We start from the raw sequence: 22,614 nt of genomic DNA, 5'->3' as shown, positions 1-22,614 counted from the left end.
TTAGCACTGGTGGTAGACGTGGACAACAAGGCAAGCGTTTCTTTCCACACACTAGGCAAGAGCTCTGGAGAACCGAAGGAGTGCATGGCATAAAGATTATTCACTGATTTTCCTGAACATACTGAATCAACTAAATTTTAGTTTTTCATCAATAATCATTGAGATACACCTGAAGAGTTCAGATCCCTTCATTCTGTATCTGTTGGATGGACTTAGCCGCCTTCTCCCACACCTGACCAGAGGTAAGATGGGCACACACAGGCCACATAGGGATTACATTTCTTCAGGTCCTTTGTACCAGCACAACTCTTTAAAATGCCATGATTATTTATGACCATTTAAAAGAAGGAAATCATGGCACTGAAGGAGAACTTTTACCTCATAAGGTTCTATTGCTAGAAGGAAATCGTTAGGCAAACCTGCCTACAAAAAATGCAGTTTCCTTAGCAGAGAGAACACCTGATAGTCACAACATCTAAATGACTTAATCCCCCACATGTCACATGTCCAGCTGAGTCCGACCACATACCCTGAGGCAGTGTTTCTCTACCCGATCCTCAGAATCAGCAATGAATAAGAAGCCAACATCCCCTCATTAACTTGCATTCTGCAATAGCATGAACCAAAATTTTGAGCCAGTAAGTAAAATTAACGCAACACTTAGCATGAATATCGTATCTTTCTATGTAACTATATTTATGCATCTTTTCATATCTTCCAAATACTCTTGTCAATTAAGAACTCTCTGTCTTAAAGATAATCAGATTTAAAGAATAGCAAGTTTATAAATGGGCCTTACAGTTTACTAAGTACTTTCATTTACGTGTCTTATTTTATCAGTATAATTCTGAGAGTCTTCAGAATGATAAAGTAGAGATTGAGAAAGTATCACCAGGCTAATACCTGGCAGAGTGAGATTCAAACTCAGACTCTCTAATTTCAGATTTAGTACTAACTCCCCATGAGGTGAATCAATACCCATATTTTTTTTGAAGGATTTCCTTTGTCAGTCCCTGGTGATCTCAATCTTTCCATACCCCTAGTGGACTGTACTGTAAAATTAAGACGTCATTGGAAAGTTATTTCCCAATTATTTCACGTATTTCTGTCTTACCTCTGCCATTCAAACAGAAGCCTTTGATTACATCCTACTTTCAGGCATCCCTGAGCTTTGCATAGGCTGTTCTATGGCAAAGAATACTCCCTACCCCCAACCCCCACAGGAACAGGTTCAATCTTCTTATTCAGCAGGACCCAGCACCTACCAGGCGCAGCCTCCTTCTACCTCTTAGAAACGTCCTCTGGCCTTCTCCCTCTCCCCATCCTTGTTTAGGGGGGGACTACACTGTGTGCTCGGGGCTCCCGTAGCACCAGCACAGATGCCGGTGGTGGCTTCATCCCACCCACTACCCTGCAAGTGTCTGTTTATTGTATTCATCATGTTTCCCTCTTGACCTTGATCATCTTGAGAACAGGGATCTTGGGCTACTTGTCTTTCAATCCTCAGAGCCTAGTACACAGTAGGCTGTTGATAATTAATAAATAAATAATCTGATAAATAGATCTGATAAATTGACACAAAGCCAATTAAGGCAGTTAGTGTCTTGGAGGAGCTTCCAATCTCCCGGGGAAGAGAGGTCTGTAAATAGACCAGGGCCAGCGTCATGAGGAGCTCTATTTCCCGGTACAGATGGGTTCCAGGTGCTGTGGGAGCACAGACAGGAAGGAATTGTGCTGCCCAAGCAGGCTGCCCTCGGAGACAGTGAAGCTGAGTAGAGCCTCCAAGAAGAGTAGAAGGTCACCAGCCGATGTGTACGGAACGAGAGGAGGAGGCTGGGACTGGGAGACAAATGGGGACGGCAGGCTTTAGCGGGGCTCTGTTGTGTTGGCTCTACAGCAACCCCTTCTCTGGATGAGCTGCCCCTCTCGCCGGCTAGCCCCCTGGTGCTAAGAGGACCCACCAGCCACGGAATCTTGTTTTCTTTTGCACAGGGAACTTTCCAGAAGTTGTACACATTTCTCCAGGCTCATGGAGGAAGCAGATGGGAGAGAATAAAACTGACCCAGAGACGGAAGCTGAAGACAAAGTTGGAGAAAGTGTGTCATGGTAACTAGCACCTGAGTCCCCGATTTTGGTAATTTCTGGAGGTTGGTATACCCCTGCCCTTCCAGAATGTGGTTTTGTACCTCAACTAAGTCAGGATGGGTTTCTGTCACTTGTGAACACAGAATCCTGATCAACACCAAGACCTTAAAAAGAGACTCTCCCACAACAAATACAGAGATAGGTACAGAGTAACCCCTCTATATTTTATTCCTCAGATGGAACATTCCATCATCTAGTTCCATCCCTTAATAAAGGATGGAATAAGTTGGAGACAGAGGCTTAGGCACCTCTCCAAAGCCACTCCCCTGGCCACTCAAAACAGAGTCTACACCAGAACCTGAACTCTCTTCTCAGAACAGTGTTCTGTTTACAACAGAGTACTGCCTTGCCATTTGCTGGCTAATTAGCCTTAAGGTAAGAGGTGATCTTGGGATTCAGCTGTGGTAAAAAAAAAAAAAAAAAAAAAAAAAAGAATAAATAAAAATGGACAAAGAATTCATGATGTGAATATGAGGTGATGACATTATTGTTTTTTAATTCATTCAACAAATCGCCCCTGACATACACCTGTTTCTGTGGTAGGCTGGTATTTTGAAACAAACAAGGCATGTTCCTCGACCTCAAGTAGCTCACCAAGGAGAGTGAGAAACAGTCCGGCTTACCAGAGCTCATGTGCCCTCAAGTTAGCCATCTGCGGGAATATAAGCTTATGACTTTTGCAATTGCCACTAAGGTCTTTTTGAACCAGTTATGAGCAAAACAAAAATGTCACCTCATAATTTCATAGCTGCATTTAAATTCACTTTTAATCAAAAATGGTATCATTCAGCAGGACCAATTAGATATGGCATTTGGTTTTTTGAAAATGCAAAACATCTTGCAAAGACAAGGATTTTCCTCTACTAAATATATCCAAAAGAATATGCTATAGGTTCTGAGGTCTTCTTAAAGATGTCGTGTCCGAGGCTAGGCAGCATCACTACCCAAAAGGAAACTATATTCAGGATGGGTAAACTTTTATGTATTGTTAAAATAATGAGTTCTAGAATTTATATTAAATTTCCAGACAGGCACATATGTGCCCAGAGGCAGGTGCCAGGATCACCTTAAGTCACCTTGAGTCCCTTCCAGCTCTGTGATTCTGCAGTTGCTTATACTGGATCTCTCCAAGTCTGTGATGGGCTGAAGAGCTATTCCTGTCCTAGTTCTTTTCCTTATATAGGTCAAATCCCATTCCAACGAGTACCATAACAATAACCACCTCATGGCCTGGTTACTTTAGACAACCTGATAAAATGAGAATCAAGCATGACCTCCAAGTCAGAGTTGGCTGTTACAGAATTTGACCTGAATATTATTTAAGCAAGGAGGGAGCCAGTATATTGAGTTTTTATGTTCATGGCACTGGGCCATCGCAGAACACTCAGACAGAAGGTACGGAAAAATCGTCAGAGTCCGAACCACAACACTCAGTTTCCTGATGGACGCTGAAAAGTCAGAATGTCTGGGAACTCAGTTCTCGGTATCTCTATGTGAGAACAGTATCCATCTTCTGCCTGTCAACTCCAGCCAAAGAATGTCAAGGCAACTTGTACATCTTAATTTGGGTCTATATAAAAGCGTTCTTGTCATATTGAGTACCCCCAAACCTGAGGCATCTTTCTCCATTCTTTCCCCAAGGGCTGGATTCATGCTTCCTTCTGTCTATGTTCTTTTTTTTTGGGGAACAAAGTGCTAGTTGCTACTCTCTGAAATGTTCTTCTACAAGAATGTAAACTGCCTGAGGGTAGAGATTTGCTTGTTTGGTTCTCAAGTGTATTTAATATTTGGATCTTCTTTCTAGGATAAAAACTCCACAAAACTATGAAATCTCACATCTAGAACAATGCCTGGCAAACAGGAAGTGCCTGATAATTATTTGTTGAATGAATGAATGAATGAATACATGATAAACAGTTTCAGACCTGTTGTCAAAGCCATGCTTCCACTCTCCAAGCAATTAGGGGTCCTTCTTCTGACCCTCTGGTACTGTTTGCATTTCTTTATTATAGCATTTGTTGGATACTCTACCTCTTCTTTTTTTAAAAAAAAAAATTTGTTTATTTATTTGCCAGAGAGAGAGAGATCACAAGTAGGTAGAGAGGCAGACAGAGAGAGAGAGGGAAGGAGGCTCCCTGCTGAGCAAAGAGCCTGATGTGGGGCTTAATCCCAGGACCCTAAGAACATGACCTGAGCTGAAGGTAGAGGCTTAACCCACTGAGCCACCCAGGCATCCCTCTACCTCTTTTTGATGCTGTTTTCCCAGATAAACTGGGAAAGATTTTAGGTCAGGAACCATGTTTTGCAACTCCACATTCTCTGTGCCTAAAACAGTAAGAGTTCAATCAATGTTCCTGGCTTGAACTATTGAAAGAATGAGTAAAAATATTTCTCTTATAACAATGAATACTGAAGAATTGTGATTTAACATCATACCTCAAATTTTGCCTGGAGTCCAGAGCTTTCCAAGCTGAAGAAGCTGTGAGTCACTGGGCTTAGAGGGGAGGGGTGTTTGTTTGTGGAGGGCTCGTTTCCCGACCTCAATGAATCACATGTATAATCACCCCAACTGCATCCTGTCTGGGGAAGTAACCAAAACCCCTATTTCTGGCCCCAATGGCTTTTTGGTTTTATGAGTAAATGCCATTGGCATGCCATTAAATAAGTGGCCTCAGAAAGCCCTCAGCCAGGGCTATAACCTTATTATAATCAGGTTATAGAGGAGCTGTCTCTTGAGGAGAGCAGAAGATGAAGGTGTAAACTTCTCATCCTACCTGGCCCACTGCTTTAGCTGCTCACTGGTGACCTGGCCTCCAAGACCTTTCCAAACATCTGCTACATCTTTTCTCAGATCACAGGTATGATCATGCAATTTTCCTGCAGAAAAACATGGACTGATTCTCATCATTCACATAGTAAGGACCAAACTTCTTAACCTACATTTCAAGGCCCTCTAGAATCTGACTCTGACCTATTTTGCTGACCTTATCTTCCTCCACTCCTGTGTAACAAGATGCTTGAAATACAGTGAATGGTTTTCTGATCACACACAAGTCCTATGCTTTGCTCTATGACTTTGTTCTCTCTGTTTGCTCCTAGAACGCCCACCTACTTCCATTCCCAAATGCCTAAAACCCATACATGCTCAGGTCTCAGAAAATGCAAACTTCTTCCACAAGATCTTCAGTGACTGTCTAATAAGAAGAAACAACTTCTCCTTTGAGCACGCTCAGATTTTGTTTGTACTTCCATTCTGTTACTTATTTCTAATTTGTATTATAAACACAAATGTACATGCTTGTTTCTCTAATAAATCAGTTAGTAGAGTATCTGGAGCTTAGTCAACGTGATACTCCTTCCACTCCTTGTAGCACCTACCACAGTGGGCACTCCAGATGAAGGTTGGTTGGGTGGAAAAAGTGAAATAGCTCAGTTGTTTCAATCCTCATCTTTGGGTTGGAACCTACAGAGAAGGTTTGACATAGGAGTGTCTTATTGCCATCTCTATTATTGTCTCCCTTACTTCCATTCCAAGAAAGCATTAAGGTTAACAAAACCTTTGGTCTCTGCAAACAACGTGCTTTAGGTCTATGGATCTCAAAGGCAAGGTCTTCCTTCCAGGTATCCTTGTTCCTAGTATCTAGCACCTTATGGCTCACCTTGCTAGTAGATGAAAAGAGCTCAGGGCGGGGTGGGGGGAGTATAATTTTGATAATAAACCGAGTAAAAGCAGTGTGTAATTAAGAGGGGATTTGCCATTTCAAAAAGCAAACTTAAAAGAAAAAAAAAAGATAGCATATTCCAAAAACAAAGACATCTCTGTTTCCTCTTGTTACAGAATATCCATGCCACGGTGCCAATTTTGGGGCGGATACATTCCTTCAGTATGGATAAGTGAGAGTTGAGGCAATAAAGCTTAGCTTTGTTTGACTGCAAAGCATTTTTTTTCCTCCTTTCTGTTTATTAGTATTGCTCTGATGATGAGAAGGACGCAGACGCAGAACGAGCGTAAAATCACCCAGGCCAAGGTCAGATAAGAGGGAACGGAATGTCAGGAGTATCACTTCCTCTCCTATCCTATGGCAATGACCACATCTGGGTGGCTGAAAGAGACAGGCAACCATGACTGTGGCTTGAGAGCCACCTCCACTGCTGCTCCAATGGCGGCCCTTAGGGCAGCACCCTTCCGTCTTTGGAAGCTCAAGGTCTACCTACACCAGTTAATGGCCGTATGGCCATGGGAAAGTTTGCAATGTCTTCATCAGTGACAGGAGGATAATAATACTGTTACAAAATAACAGACTTGATAAACTGTAAGGTGCTGTTCAAATATTAGTTGGTGTTGTGAAATTCAAAGATAACTTGTCTTTCATCATCCTACCACTGGGGTTGGCAAAGTTTTTCTGTAAAGGGCCAAATAATAAATATTTTAGGACCCTTTGTGGCTACTGGACTGTCTTTGGAGTAGGCAAGCAGCCACTGACAATATGGGAATGGAGAGCTGTGCTTTGTTCTGATAAAACTTTATTCGCAGAAAGAGGTAGCAGACTGGATTTGGCCCATGAGCCCTATTGCAAATCTCTGCCCTACATCTTTGGACAGAATGAACACCAGAGGAAGACAGAGGGGCATATCTAAAACCCTTCCTGCTGTGAAGAATGATATTGTCAGTTTTTCTGAGCAATCGTCCTGAGATTTTCAGACTTCTCTTTAAGGTAGTTTTTGAAACAGAATTTCCATTTTGTCCATTCATCTTCGTCATCATAAACATCACTTTGTACCTAATCTAGAAGTATTACCAGACCCCTAGTTGACCACGTCTACCACTTGGCCACACTCTCTTCTGGGAAAGACAGCTCTGATTATTGTTAAAGAAAATATCCATCATACTTGTGGTGAAAGGTCACTACATTTTTTAACAAATTGGTCCTTTGAGCAAGATGAATTTTAATGGATTGGTTTATTAACCTAAAGGTTGAACCAGGCTGAGAGTAACTGAATGATCTGTTCATAATTAGTATTATTTATAATTATTTTACTTGGGAAAAAATATCACCTGAAATGTCAGGATGTTTTTTTTTTTTTTAATTGCTTCAGATGAGATTCAAAATAATTGACTTTGCAAATGTATTTGAAAAAAACTCATTTAAAAATATCTGGAGCTGCTGAGCATCTGTCTGGAAGAGGCAGTATTGATATTCATTACTAGGAACAGAGAAGAAATTGATCCATGATTTTTTTTTTAACCACATGAAGTGTGTATTGCGGTCACTGCTGGACTCCAGAATTGCTGAAATGCTGATATGGTGCTGTGCTCCTTCCTCTTCCCCATTAACTGTGCTCTCTGAGTGAGTATGCTGCATGAATGTCAGCCCATGTGTTTTCTCAAATCTACATTTGCATGTATTTTGTATTAAAAGGGGAATAAGTACCTGCTGGAAAGAAGGAACATCTATATATGTTTATAGTGGCTTTAGAAAAATACAGTCTGTGGACCTATGATGCAGCTAGGCACATGCTTTAGAGAGCATACAAACTTTTTGAAGGAGAGTAGGTGTATGACTTAAACTTAATACTCTCTATCGATATTTAATTTATTAGTCAGTTGGGGGACAAGAAAAGAAATAGGAGAATATATGAACATCAGGGACAGGCAGCTCTTAAAATAATTACAGTTGTGAAATATGGGGAGGTCACTAGTAAGGGACATGCAGCAGAACACTGACAATGCCTTATATATAATTATATAACGCTGTAGAGTTACAGACTTCTGGAGTGTTCTGGTGTAATCTCATGTGTGCCTCACAGGTATAGTTGGATGCAGTAAGAAAGGGTAGTAGCAACTTCATCTGAGATGGAAAGAGAAGGCTCAGGGGGGTCAAGGGATTCATCCACGGTCCACACTACCTTCCTCATACACCACGCTGCCTCTGGAACCCAAAGAAAGGGTGAATGTGTCCACAGGTACCAAAGCCAAGTCCAGCCTTCATGGGTTGACTGAAAGAGCCTGATCCTGAGCATAAACCCCATTTTCCCATCTGAGATATTTTAATGAGTAAGTAACAAGTAGTCCGGAAAGAACATTCCAGGCAGGGAATATGGCAATGGGATTATAAACACAGCCTCTTATTTGCTTCTTCCAAGTCAAGTCTGATCAGGTGCCTGAGACACATTGTGACATGTATGCCACCAGCACAGTGTCGAGGACACAGACAAATCCCTCGTCCAGATAGCCAAGCAGACACCATCAATCATCATCTGCATGTTTGTGAACTAGGAAATTGGAGCTGAGACTAGGGAAAGAGAATGTATGAAGGTGGCTAAAAGGGAAAGAACACAAAGTTTCCCACTTAACTGCCAAAGAGGTTGCTCTAAAAAGGGATGTGACAATTAGAGATCATGTACTTAAATTTTCCCACAAATAGTACACGCATGTTCCTCCAAAGCTCAGTAGAAAAATACCCCACTGAGAAGCGTAAGGGTATATTAACTGATTAATTATTATTAATGCCATCTTTTATTTAGCTAGCAATTATAATCTATTAGGAGCATTTATTCACATTATCTTACTTATTCAATCCTCAGAAAAATCCTATAAGGCTCATCAGTAATGTATTATTATCTCCCTTTTATAGACAAAGAAAAAGGGGATTCCGACGTCTCCTTGCTTAAGCTAATCTGGCTAAGTAGCAGAGTGAGCACTTCTGACTCCTGGTCCATTACCCAGAGCGACTGCGGGAGCCTGGAGGGAAGAAGGGGACCGTCTGAGACAGTAGCTGGGAGCAGAGAGAACCTGAAAAGGCCATCAGACCAGAATTCCTTCCAGTTTAGAAAGTCCAGAGTCCGGAGTGGGTGTGGCTACATGACATACAAGGCCCAGACTTAGACAGACTTTCAGGCATATACCGACTCGCTCTGAATCTTCTTGGGCAGCTGAGCACCCACTCGCAGACTCGGCCTCTCCTGTCCTCTGAAGTTTCTGGGCGGCAGAGTTGGAGCCAACTTCAAGCTAGTTTAAGTCTCTGAGTCAGTTCACACACCCTCCCTCTCCGCTCCGGCTCCGCAGTCAGCCTTCCACATCACATCCTAGGAACATTTTTGTTCTTTTGCACTCCTTTTGGGGGCACCTCCCTCTGCTCTCCCTCAGTCTCTCTGCACTGCCTTTCCCCCCTTAATCTCTCCTGACTCTCCCTGGTCTACTCCACCCACCCTCCCACCATCAGGGGACTCTGTGCCTTTCGACACCCCCGTCCCCCAACTCCCGTGAGCCCCTCCATCGTCCTCTCCCGGGCACCTACCTGGGCTGTGCAGTCACGGGCACCTCCTTGGTTCTGCCTGTCTGAGGCCGCCTGCCTCCATCCAGGGCCTGGGAGCCAGGAAAGTCTTCAAGCTCTTTGTTACTTTTCCTTCTTTGTGGATCATGCTAGGTAATTAATAACAAACAATACAAGATGGCATCAGCTGTGGTGCTCGGCTGCAGCCTCCAGAAGTGTTATTTCAGACCCCAACATTGCAACAAAGAAATCTCACAGTTGGGTCAAGCGCGAAAATCAGAGGACAGGAGGAGAAAACTTCAGCTTCCAAAATTCCACTGCCCTCCGGGGGCTCCCCCTTGTGGGAGATGCGGGGCATGGCAAGGCAGGACACAGCTGGGCCAGAGCCTTGGAGGGAGGAGGGCCAAGAGCAGAGTGCACGCCTGGGGGTGGGGGTGGGGGGGGCAGTCAGGCTCCACCAGGAAGAAGCGCCTCTGTGTCTCTGTGTGACACAGAGCTGAAACCCTCCGTCATTCATCAGGGGAATATTCTGGGGGAGACAGAGCTCTCCGTGCCTGGAGGTCTCTGAGCCCAGGTGAGTGTGGCGTGAGTCATGGGCTTGCACATAGGCTCTGTATGGGAAGCCGTGATTGGCAACCATTTGCCTCTGCCTCATGTCCAATTCCCTCACCCGCACAAATGCATCATAAAGTCAGACATTCACAAGGGGCTGTTCTGCAGAGACAGGCGTGGTCTCCGTCCTCTGAGCAAAGTGAAGGTCCAGCCTCCAGGACTCTCCCCAGTGTAGGTGCACCACCTTTTGGAACCTGGCAATTTACCGCTCCCCACCTTGATGGAAACAATGTATGTCCAAACAGTAACTTTCTCCAGAGAGATACAGTCTCATTCATTCTCTCCTACCCTGGCAGGCAGGTAGGAAATCAAATATATTAATTACTCTTTTCTGCAAACAGAACCAGAGGCTCACATAGCCAAGTAAGGTATCCGAGGCACTAGGAAAACAGTCAGTGGAGCTAAGGGCTTAGCTTTCCTGCCTTCCCCCTGCCCAGTGTGTCTAGACTATATGCTCTGTCTCTGGAGAGAACAGGAAATGATGCTCACTGCCCTTCCCCAGTGCAGGGCTATGAGCGGCACAATTAGGAGCACTGACGGACTCCCCAGCCATGAGGACAGTGTGCTGCATATGACATAGATAGAAAGTCCCAGACAGCCTGCAGGAGAGAATTCGTCATCGTGTAAAATGTCAAAACAACCAATGGCCTATTGGGGTTGTTACTGGGCTTCTTATTTTCCCAGAACCGGGGCTGGCAGTGGGGATGGAATAAAGACACTCTGCAGAAGGACAGCAGTGCCCTGGCCAGAGCTCGCCATGTGGGTTGTGACCTGTGACATCATTCCACCAGCATGCCAGTTCTAAGACCTTGGTTGTGAGGTTAGGTTAACTCCATTTTATGGACGGAGAAACTGAGGTCACAGTGGTTAACAGACCATGAAATAAGTGGCAGAGATAGGGATCAAGCCTAAATCTGTTTAAGCCGAGAGCTCTTCTCACCATATCACATTGCCTCATCGACTCTTCTAGCTGTCCTGGCAAGGGAACTCTGGCCAGGGGGTCAACCGAAAGCATCCCATATTAGTTTCAGCAAACCAATCTCAAGCTGCTTCCCACTGATCCCTACTAAATTCCACTCGCTCCTTGATGTTGGTGGCAGCTCTATACTGAATCATATGGGAAGACTGAGCTTGGAATAAAACCATAAAACTCCATGTATTAAAAACCTTCCTCACGGGCTCTTTTTCCATAAGCAATGCAGACACTGAAGGCATAAAGACAAAACAAACACCCGAGACAACAGGAGTTATGTGCCACCAAAAAGAGGAGGATGATAAGTTGATTCGTGATATGGTTCCTGATCACAGACTCAAGATCTGTTTCTCAGACCTATATTGGGCTCTGGGCTAAATAGGAAAAAAAGCAACCAGCCCCGGAGACACTTAAACTTCGTTATCAACTCAAGTCAAGTATAAAACAGCAATGAGGATTTGGAGAATTCAAGGAAAGCTGCAAAAACAAACAAACAAAACCCCCTTTCATGCAGATGGATCTAGAACTGAGGGCTTTGGGGGATAGGAATGGTGTGAAGGAAGGAGTAGAAGCCCGGAGATTCTGTTCAAGGAGAATGTACCACGAGGTCGGGCACGTGATGGGCACCATGTCAGGGGCCAGAGAACAAACAGGAGGATAGATGGGGTGAGAAAGCTGGCCAGAGCACCCCATTCCAACCCTGTGCTAGACAAAATGGAGTCCACTGAAAGGAGAGGAACCAGAGCATAGAAAAGACCGAAAATCACTTGATGAGGAACTGGGAACATTGAAAGTGTTCCGGCAGATGAAGGTAAAACTCCCGATCAGAAATAATGGCTGTCCTCCACTGTCCAAAGGGCTCTCAGAAAAGGGATGGGATTTTGCTCTGTTGAGCATCAGGGAATAGACTGCAGCCAGTGGGGAGAAATTTCTAAGAGAGTGCTATCTGACTCACTAGAAGGAAAACATTCTGCTAGCTCAACCCTAGACTGGAAAGATTACTTTCTGTCTGGAGAAGGCTAGAAGAGCAAGTTTTTTGGTCAAGGAGAGGAGGCCATGCACACAGACCTATGGGACTGCAACCACCCGTGGGGATCCCTCTGTTTCTATGATCAACCCGAGGCCTGAAAGGAAAAGCTGGACAAAAGAAACACGTTTGTGTGCGATCTGATCTGCATACAAAGCATTCGACTCCTACAGAGGGATCTCACAACCTAATAAGATCACCTCCATCCAGAGTAGCCTTGCTGCCTTGTCCTCTTTTCTCCCTCGAACAGCACTATTTATTTTCACTGTCTCAGCTAAGTCCAGTATTTAAGCACCTCCTAGGTGCGGCAAATGCCCTTCTGTAGAGGGGACAACACAAAGGAAAAGGTAAAACTCCTACGTTCTGTTCAGTTTAAGGAGAATCTCAGGTTTTAAAAAAGAGATTTAGAAGTCTTCTTGTTGGACGCCCCCACCCCTCCTGTTTGAATTCATTCCATATCTTCCCCAACTGAATACCACCTGATCTCAGTTTGAAAGCCACCTCCAAAGCTAATTTCATCACAGGCCATTCTAATGTGGAGCAAGCAAAAGGTACACATTCCGAATGCACCAACAAGTCAAGGAAACACGGAAAAAGAAAAATGGTACCATTAGTACAAATACAGAACCTAAGTGAATCAGGATTTTTAAAAGTCAGAATTAGAGTAAATTTTAAAAATATCATCTCTAGTTAAAATATCACCTCTAGTTCTACACATTACTGGTAAAAGCGCAGGTGAAATTGTTGTGTGTTATACTGTCTTTTGCATGTGTGTGCAAGCCTTCCAGTGCAAGGTGGGAGACGGAAGACTAGAGGCAAGATAACTAAACAAGGTAAAAACTGTGGGTGAGGAAGAAGTAGCATGAGCTCTGAGGTCCGGGCAGGCAGCCTGTGTCTGGAACAGCCTGCATGTGGGGACCCAGGACAGGGCTGTAAATTCAAGTGGAAAGCTGGTGAGGGTGGCAGATGAGAAAAACAGTGCATTCAAGAATGCACCTGTGTTTGAGTAGAGGGGACAGAGGGTATGAAATGGTTGAGGAAAGGACATGGAGGTTAGGGATGGAGGGGGAAAGAGAAACAGGAGATTGGTAAGGGAAATTTAAAGGTAAATTAAAATTAAAATTTAAATTTAAAGGAAATTTGAAGTGAAGAGAGAGCTTCCAGGGAGGTCTTAGAGCTGCTTCCAAGACCATGTTGGATCTCAAGAGATGGTGAGAGGTGGGGATAAGGCTGCATGATGAGGGGAAGGGAGACCTAGGCCCAGAAAAGATGTGAGTGCATGAGGCAGCAAGGAAGCTGGACTCATCACAGGACTTGGTTTCTCCATTTCTCTGACTAGCTCATTTTCCTTTTATTAAAAAATATTTATTTTATTTATTTATTTGAGAGAGCAAGCAAGCAGGGGGAAGGGCAGAGGGAGCGGGAGAATGAGAGTAGAGCCCGACTGGGGGCTTGATCCCATGACCCCGAGAACAGGACCTGAGCTGAAATCAAGAATCAGATGCTTAACCAACTAAGCCACCCAGCTGACCCTGACTAGCTCATTTTTCAGAGGAGAGGAGTCAAGAGTACCTTTTTGGCTGTGGAAGACTGTTCATTCATCAGAAAAATCTGAATCCGTCCAGTGTTGACTAAACACCTCCCATATGCTCAGCTACGTCACAGAAATAGAAATAAAACACTACTAAGAAATCACGTTGTCAAATATCCCATAGTAATCTGTATTACTGTTAGTCAATTAACAGTCATTTGCCTAGTAACTACTATGGGTCAACGGCCATGGTAAGCACTAGGAATGCAGTTGGGACGACAGGGGCCCACTCTCATGGAGGTCACAAATAAAGAGGAATGAGGAGAGGGCAGCCAAGCATGAAAGAAACTGGAGAGAATTCCAGGGCGCTGTGGAGAAAAATAGCAGACATACCAAACTGGGTTTCTAGTTTTTACAGAAAAGAGACATGAAAAGCCAGAGAGAATCAGGAGTAAGCAGTACCCCCATTAACTTCCCAGGCTCCAGAGGATGGTGGTGGATGCTGAGTCCAGCAAGGGACCATGGAGGCAACCCATGGGGAGCCAGACTGGGCAAGAAGACTAGCTCTACCTCTTGAGGGAAACAAGCGAGACTCGTGATGGAAGAAGAATGCCTCCTACTCAAGATCTTCCCCACTCGACCCCTCTCGCCCTGCCTGGTCTGACCAGTTCTGTTGGTGTGGCCACCACCCATGGCTAAGTCAAAGAAATGGTCCCTAAGGAGCCTCTCTGATTTCCTGAATTTTCTGTCTGTCTTGCTTTTCTCATGGGTTCACAGATGAGCCTTCTCTCACCCACCCTAAACGCCTGTTTCAGGGAAGCATTTGCATTTTCCTTGGCACACATGCAGTTTGCTGAGTTCTTTTAGGCCAGGCCAATTACAACAAGGCCTAAAATTGCTGAGCTGAGTGGTTTCTTCAGGGATCTGCTTACATTCCCTCCCTGGAAAGATCAGGGGGCCCACTTTGGGCAGTCTCTGCACACAAAAAGGGCACGTTCCACTTTTAAGGTGGAGTAAGCATGGGATGCTTTTACCAAAGAGGGGAGGAGGCACGAACAATTTTCACTTTGGATTTACATTGCTTGATTGGGTTTCATGCTATCCAAGATGGACAAGATGGCTCAGAGTCAGCTCCCTTGAAGACTGTTTTGAGAAAGGGCTAGGGAAGCTTTTAGTGCAAGCCTCATGGGATCTAGAGTTGGCAAAAGAATTTATATGTGTCAATACCCTCTCATAACATTACAATTACATTTTTGTAAGTTCTGGTTTGGGAAGGAAGACGGAGTCAGTATCGAAATGACAGGCCATATGTAATCATGGAGGGATGTGTTTAGGCAGAAGTAATCCAGTTCCACAAGGGGATTGCTCCAAAGTAGCTTTTTTTTTTTTTTTTCTGATTTGCAAATTTTTATAGGATGGCTTTTCAATAAGTTTAGGTCCTGGTTTATTTTGTATTATGCTAATATCAGAACGCATCACATTCCCTAGGTATCTCTAGCTCAAAGGAGGACATGGAGGAATCTCTTAATGGAAGCATGTCAAGCAGTGCCACAGCCCATTTGGAATTTAAAATTATCCATGAATAATTCACAAAGCATGTAATCCATGTGCAGATCATTGAGAACTGACTGCTTCTGAAAGGTGCCTGCAAGATCAGCCAAGCAGCCTTCCAACAACAGGAACAACAACGGAATGATTACAGAAGTGCATCCTCAATTCTTGGCATCAATTCATGGTTAATGAAGGCAAGAGCACTGTAGGTTCACGCTCTGGGTCCTAAGGTATTCTCAGACTGGAGAAACAGAGTCTCTTGGAAAGGAAAATCTGAACTGTTCCTACAGGCCAAGATGACTTGCACATGTCCAGAGATACCTAGAGTAGGCATCCAGTACTGAACCTTCTTACCCAAACAAAAGGGTTCTGAGATCAAACCCGCCATTTTTAATTTAGAAGACAAAGAATCAGGGCAAAGCTCACTCTCAGATGGGTAAATACGTTGGAGGACCCTGAGCTGACTTCAGCGCCCTTATTCAAGAGCCTGGCATTATGAGCAAGAGGGTTAATGCTGGCTCCCCTCATAGGAGTGGGCTTCCCTGGGAGCCCAGCTCTGTTTCATCCAGAAGCTCCAGGCCCCCTGGGGACTGGCAATGGGAAGTAACCACAATCCTGTGCTTTGGAGGAACTTTCACAGACTGAACTTCGCCTGACTTAACTATAGGGATGCTTAGTTTTCCTGTGTCAGTTATTGAAGTATAGATCTGAGCTTTTTCAACCAAGGAAAGAAAGACCATCTTGGGCTAAAGGCAGCTTTCAAGATGGAAAACCAAACGGGGTATGAGAAGTATTCAGATCTCTTGTCTTTAATTAAGAAGACAGCTAAACAATGAATCTTGGAATACTGAAAAAATAAAATTAAATTAAAAAAAAGAAAAAGAAAAAGATAGCTAGACCCTCACAAGCTGTTCGTTTTCAGGAGATTTCATAGGTCCCTGGCCAGAAATCAATCTGGATCATAGAAAGAGCAACCTCCCCTCCCCTTTAAAGGATTTTCTTTTAAAGAAAGAGCTTTAGTCATCTGGGTTTTGTCTATCCAAAGAATATTCTTTCTTATCCTGAAGTTAGCATAAAAGAATGTGCCGCCAGGTTATCTGAGAGGCCCTGGGGACATGCCCACTGTTCCCATGCTACAATCTCTAACTGTGGAGCCCAGTAAGATGCCACGTTCACTCCACCTCCCAAGGCCTTCTGTCTTCAGGTGGCAGAACAGAAGTGAACACAGAACTTAATTGCAAGTCATTCCTCACTTCACTGTTAAAGCCAAGGAAATCTGGCATCAGAGCCCTGGATTTATGAGTCGGGAAATGGTGACGAGAAAAGTGAAAGGGGGAGGAATTTAAAACACTGCAAGTCACCTGATATTGTTGCTCATGCGGGATGTTGCCATGGCATTTTCTGTTAAATGTTTTCCTCTCAGTTCTTTGTGGAATTCTCTCCACTTCTGTGTGCAGAGATCCCCACTAACAAAAAGCAAGTGAAGTATTAGATATCATCCCCATTAAGGTGGGGGGGCATAGCAGCAGCAAAGGGATCCACACAATGGCTTTGCCCATCGTGCAAATGCAAACCTGTGTCCAACACGCTATTTCTGATCTTGATTCACCCTTTATCAAGGACCCATTCCACCCATTATAATAGGTTATGGGGGTAAGTATGCACTGCTAACAGGCCACTGCTGATCCCTCCTTTTTTCTCAGCAAAAAAACCCCACAGAATTTCCAATTATTCCCCCCACCCCCCACCATTGGACAAGCGCCCAGTGGCTCCCTGGGGACACGGCTAGTGACCGTGGCAGAGTTCATTCTTCCCTTGGCTGAGCCCTCCTTTGTGGCTGCTGAGTTGCCAAGCTCTGACCACTCTTCCTCCACGTCTTCTTGCATTAATCCCTTTCTTTTATTCCTGCTGCAATTGTCCTTGGTGAAGTTCTCATATTTTCTCTGCTGGGCTTTTGCTATCTCTTGCCACTGGTTTCCCAGTAATTGTATCTAACCACCGTAATCCATTTTATGTGCGACTTAGAGTTTAGCCTTCCCAATGAATGCCCCTGATCCTGTCACTCTTCTGTTCAAACACTCTTGGTGAAGATCTGTTGCCCACTGGTCAGAGTCCAAACACAGTGACTCTGCACTGCCTACTGACCAAAGTCCAGCAAATGAATGGCCAGCTTTGTTCATAAAGATTAAGTTGTCTAGTGACTCCCATGTCACCCTGTGAATAAAGGACCAAGATCCAGAAAACTCCTCCCCTTCATGGAGCCCATGCACCTGAGGTGGACTGTACCTGTGCTACCCACATGGGTTTCTTTCCTATATATGTTCCTTGTCACAACCAGGGAGTCTTTTACGACATCTCCCCCGAGTTATCTCTCAGGCTCTTGAATCTGCTACCTCTAACTGTTGTTTAAATAGTGAGTTCCACTCTCAGAAATGAGATTAACAAAGTCAAGAAGAAACAAGGGGCTCCCAAGGAAAACACCAAAGAACGGTGACATACAAAGGGACGTTTATGACTCGCGTGTGCAACACCCTACATCTTAGGGACTTCATCATCTACAGACTATTATCTTGACTGTGATGGGTATTCCTCTGCTGCCCTTATAGATCAGTTACTTGAACCATAAGTATTTATCATATATCACCACCATTAGACTCTAATAATAATCCATGATGATAGCAATGGCTTAATGGAGGAACATGTTCAAGGAAATAGAGTGGATATCAGAGCAATGCATAAAGTGTCAAAAAAAGCAACTTGGAGAACAATGCATGGAACAGTGAATCCGTCACATTGTCCATCCTTACAACATGGCCCTTTCTGGGACTGGTGCACTAGTGGCTGGCCACGGACTTAACTAACTCTTCACAGGGAGGGGTGGAACACAGCATATCACACACAATTCTGAGGATCCCAGTTCTAGAGTTTCTTGTCATGTGGGGAAGATCAACCCAAAGGGGGCTCTCTTTACGTAAGGCCTATGAGACACTTTCCCCAGTCCCCGGAAGTTGTATAGACTACAATCATTCTAGCCTAGAAAGCAAAGCAAAACAAAACAAAACCCACAAACTATAGAGACCATTTTATAATCTTGCCTGATTATCTCAACACATTGTGCAGTTGGGAAGTTCTTCTTAAGACCTAACCTGTGATTCTCCTGCTGTTTTTGTGTGTTTGTTTTACTATCGATTGCTCATAGCTTCTATGCAAATGGAATAACACAACCCTTCCCACTTGGTCATTTGGCTTAGGTAACAGAGTGGTTCTTAAAACCATGGTTAACATCTCCATCCCTCAAAAGGGTCATGGAATTTGGCTCCATAAGAAAGGTATAGATCACACCTCTCAGGGTAGTCAGCCCTGCCACAGATGTATGAGAGGTGAGGTAGGTCAATATAGAGGTTATCATTAGCATCATAACTATCTCCAGAGAAAAAAATAAAACCAAAACTTGTACCTACATTTCCACCTGACCAGAATGCCACAGAGCCCAACACCTGGAGTTAATTCTTATCTCCATCACCACGGCAGGACGCAAGACCAGAGCAGTGCAGTTGGTAGACCAGCTGGAAGCACCAGCTCCTGAAAGGAATCCCATGCTCCAGCCCTCATGCACCATGTTATCTCCTGGGCGGGAGGGTAGGGACCTTCAGCAAAATTTTCTGGATGTAACTGTACCCCCAAGTTTTTCCAACTTCTCTTATCTTATAAAACATAATGTTATTCTTGGTTTAAAAAAAAAAAAAAAAAGCACAAAGGATTGACAGTGTAAACACAGTGCGCCTTCTGGAAGGCCAGGAGACTGTCTGCATTTTGCCAGAACCAGAATCCGCTTTCCTGGGGGTCTCCTGAGTCTGCCAGTGCCCTGGAGAAGGGTGCCTTCTCAGGTAGCCAAGCAAGGAGAGGCCTTAGGGACTCCCATCTGGAGGAAATACCTTGAGGGCTAGAAGGAGTGAGCTATCCTCCTCGGGAGAGGCTCACCCAATCTGTGTTCAGAATTTCCAGTGCAGGGCCGCCTGGGTGACTCAGATGGTTAAGCCTCCACCTTCGGCTCAGGTCACGTTCTCTGAGTCCTAGGATGGAGCCCTGTGTCCAGCTTCCTGCTCAGCAGGGAGTCTGCTTCTCCCTCCCTCTCTGTTCCCCCCAACCCTGACTCATGCTCTCTCTCTCAAATAAGTAAATAAAATCTTAAAAAAAAAAAAAAAAAAAAAAAAAAATTTCCAGTGTAGGTTCATATCTCCAAGCTTGGTTTCCTCATCTGTAAAATGGGGTAGTAAGATGATGTATGTCACAGGATTGCAGGGAAGGGTTGATTCAATGGGATAAAACCCTCTGCACGATGACTGGCACATAAAGAGGGTTCACTTAATGGAGGCTCTTGGAACTCCTATCACCAGAGTCATCTCTGGGGGCGACGGAGCAAAGAGAGCAAATGGGAAAGAGCTCGGGGGAGCTGACCAAGGCGCTGGCATCCCCCGGCATCCCCGTGGCCCTGCCGATGACCTCTCTGTGCAGGGGTGCAGAACATTTCCCCTCCTTGTCAGGGTTAGTCCCGATATGGAGCAACACGGCGGCATAAGAAAGGCCTGCCTCCCACAAGACGGGCACCGCGCCGAGCTACGCCTGGATCCAGAGGAGACATCTCTGTCCAGCATTTCGATCAGGGCTCTTCGGAGCCAGCTCCTGGGGCGCACACAAAGACCCATTCAGGAGGGCTGCAGTTCTGAAAGCCAGCAGATGAGCCGAGGGGTCCAGGAAGGGGCGGGGAAGTGGCACAGCGCCTGGCACCAGCCCCACTGGGGCCCGCCTCGGGCAAGTGGGCGTGGAGGGCTCAGGTCTGCAGCCACGGGCAGCACTCTTTGTGTTCCCTCGAATTCCTTTCTCTGATGGTGGTCCAGGGCATGGAGGACACCAGCTGCCATGGCTGGGATTGAATGACCTCCCTGGAGGAGGCTGGGAACCCCCACCCCACGATGCCGGCCCAATACGCAGGGTATCCACTGGAAACAGGCCAGTACTGACAGGCCTGCCATTTCAAAAGCACTTCTTTCTGGGAAAAAGGCCTCTCACAGGTTCCCACCCGGAGATATTTGCTGTGGCACATTAGTAAGAAACAAGAAGCTAAATGAATAAACAGGAGCTGCCTCTAACTCCCTAGGACCTGGGAGGCAGCTCCAGGGGACGTCGGCCTCAGTTTTCCGATCTGTACAATGGGGCCTGGTGATTCAGAAAGTAGCTGCTGAGAGAGTTTCTAGGTCGCAATTTGTTTCTTTTCTCTGACCCAGCAGACAGGCCTCAGCCCTAGCCTTCCTCCGTGTGGCCTCCTGGATCCCATGTTTTTGCAGGCAGCCCCCAAACACATCGGATCTGAAGAATCATGGACATATCAGCTCTGAATATGCCCTGGAACAGAGAGGCTGCTTGAAGAATCACAACCCTTGGAGCCAGAGGAAAATAAGATTCCCTCCTTTACCTTTTCCAACCTCCTAAATCCATGAAAGGCTGTCTCAGTAAGGTGACAAGTCAAACATGGAACAGAAAACCAAGTCCCCCTTTTGCCATCAGGATTATAAGACATTTCTTATGGGACAACAGCATTTCCCAGATGACTCAACTCGGAACAACTGAAAGGATTTTCTATGATCTAAAGATGTTTCTACATCTATTAATCTAGCTACCCACCTTTCCTAGAATGCACTGACTGCATTTATTCATCTAGATATCTCTCACCCGATGGTAAAACTCGGTATAAATATTACCTCTTCCAGGAAGCCTTCCCTGACTACATAGCTTGAATTAGTGCCCCTTCATCATGCATCCACAGCAGCCCAGGTACACGTCTTCCCTAGGATTGAAGAAATGACATTGAAGCTATCTATTTGTCTCATTCTCCCCACTGGTCAGGGACTGGACTTTATCATAATCTTTCTAACTCCAGCTTCCAGTATGGTGCTGGCATAATTAGGAATTCAGTAAGAGTTTACTGAACTAAACAGGTGTGTATCTATCTCTAGACTAGTTGCTGGAATAAACTCTCCTTTGTATTTTTATAAGAGTGTACTGTAACTTCTCAGGGGGTTCTATCTCAGATCTAACCTATCTCCTGCACACAAACCTTGCTACTTTTTCTAACCTCAGGAGACAGCAGCTGCTTACATCCTTGTTCTTATCAGAGTAATAGTAGAAATCACTACTATCCCTCATCATTTCTTTCTACCAAGCCAGCTTTATTTTTTCAGGCTTAAATCAGGAATGAACTATCTGAGTCTCAGGCCTGACAGGTTTTACACTTAATAGACAAATAGAAAAGGACTTCCAAAAAGCTGTCGTGAAAACCTACTGTGTTCCAGACTCTGTAATGACGGTCAATAAACAAATGCTTAAGTCCCATATCAAGAGCTTTTCAACCTAGAACAGGAAATAAGGGGAAGGGTACTCAGTTTAGCTAGTAAAAAGCAGCACACTACTTTTTTTGTGGTCCCTTGGTTAGAATCACCAAGTTTTGAGAACACAGAAAAGTCCAGGGTGCTTAAAAAACAAAGCAAAGTTTCTAATTCCTGAGCAAATTGCGAAAAAACTAGTGGCCCAATCAGGGAACATGTTGGAGACGTTTTGGAGAGCCCATTCAAGGACAAGTGCCATGTGTATATTGACATTGTGCAAAAAATTCATTTGCATTTTCACTGCCGGGCAGAGGCTGGTCTCTCCTGACCACATATTCAGGAACCTGGCAGGAGCTGCTGGTCACCAACCCCCAAACTGGCAGGCTCCCTCCTTCTGGCCAAGGAGCTCAGGGTCTGCGTGACTTGAGGCAAGTCATCTGGGGACATTTGGGATTCTGATCTAGAGAGCCAGTGGAGGGAGCCCAGATAAGACCAGGACAGAAAGCTGGCAGTCTCAGTAACATCTGCTTGGTCTGAAATTTTGGCTCTGGCTCCTGCTGGGGGCCTGGGGCTGGGACCAGGAAGGCTGCGTTTGGAGCTGGTTACAGCAGGTGGCGCAGGAGAGCAGAAACCAACCCTCAGTGGGCCCCGAGAAAGCAAGCATGGTTTTCACTCCTCCCGGAAGGGAGGCATTAGGGCCAGGAAAGGCAAAGGAGACCAGACTCTCTGCAAGGCTCTCTATGCTCCCAGATGGAGCGTAGAGCCAGATACGGGCTCTTTCACAAATAAGGAAAAGCCAAGGTAGGTCCTCAGAAGTCTGAGTCCAATTCTTGGATGGCCAGCACTTGGAGGAAATGCGCAAAGAGAAGAAAGAGAAAAAGAATGTGCAGAGGCAAGATAAACCCTCCTAGACTTGAAGGACTCCCACCACTCAGAACCCTTAGCTGCTGGTGAAGTAAAATTCCCCACATAGCCTTCCTCACCACCAACAAAATGAAAGCAACAACAAAACCACTTGTTCTGTCTTGAACAGCTCTGGAAAATGGGATTTAAAAAAAAAAAATTTTTTTTTAATGTATTTAAGAGAGAAAAAGGGGGGGTGAGGTTGGTGGAGGAA

The 22,614-nt window shown here is 44.9% G+C and overlaps 1 long non-coding RNA gene across 1 annotated transcript; it reads left to right on the top strand.

Moving 5' to 3' along the window:
* The first annotated feature begins 4,755 nt into the window (after positions 1–4,755).
* LOC123392181 lies at positions 4,756–19,238 on the top strand. Its single transcript, XR_006606887.1, has 3 exons — positions 4,756–5,004; positions 7,403–7,494; positions 15,052–19,238. It is a non-coding gene; the product is annotated as an uncharacterized LOC123392181 (long non-coding RNA).
* The last annotated feature ends 3,376 nt before the right edge of the window (positions 19,239–22,614 follow it).

Source organism: Mustela putorius, unplaced genomic scaffold (assembly GCF_011764305.1).
Source record: "Mustela putorius furo isolate JIRA1106 unplaced genomic scaffold, ASM1176430v1.1 tig00000460_pilon_pilon_pilon, whole genome shotgun sequence".
Classification (NCBI taxonomy): Eukaryota; Metazoa; Chordata; class Mammalia; order Carnivora; family Mustelidae; genus Mustela; species Mustela putorius.
Note: the sequence above shows the minus strand (reverse complement) of the source record. Positions and strands in the feature narration are given on the sequence as shown.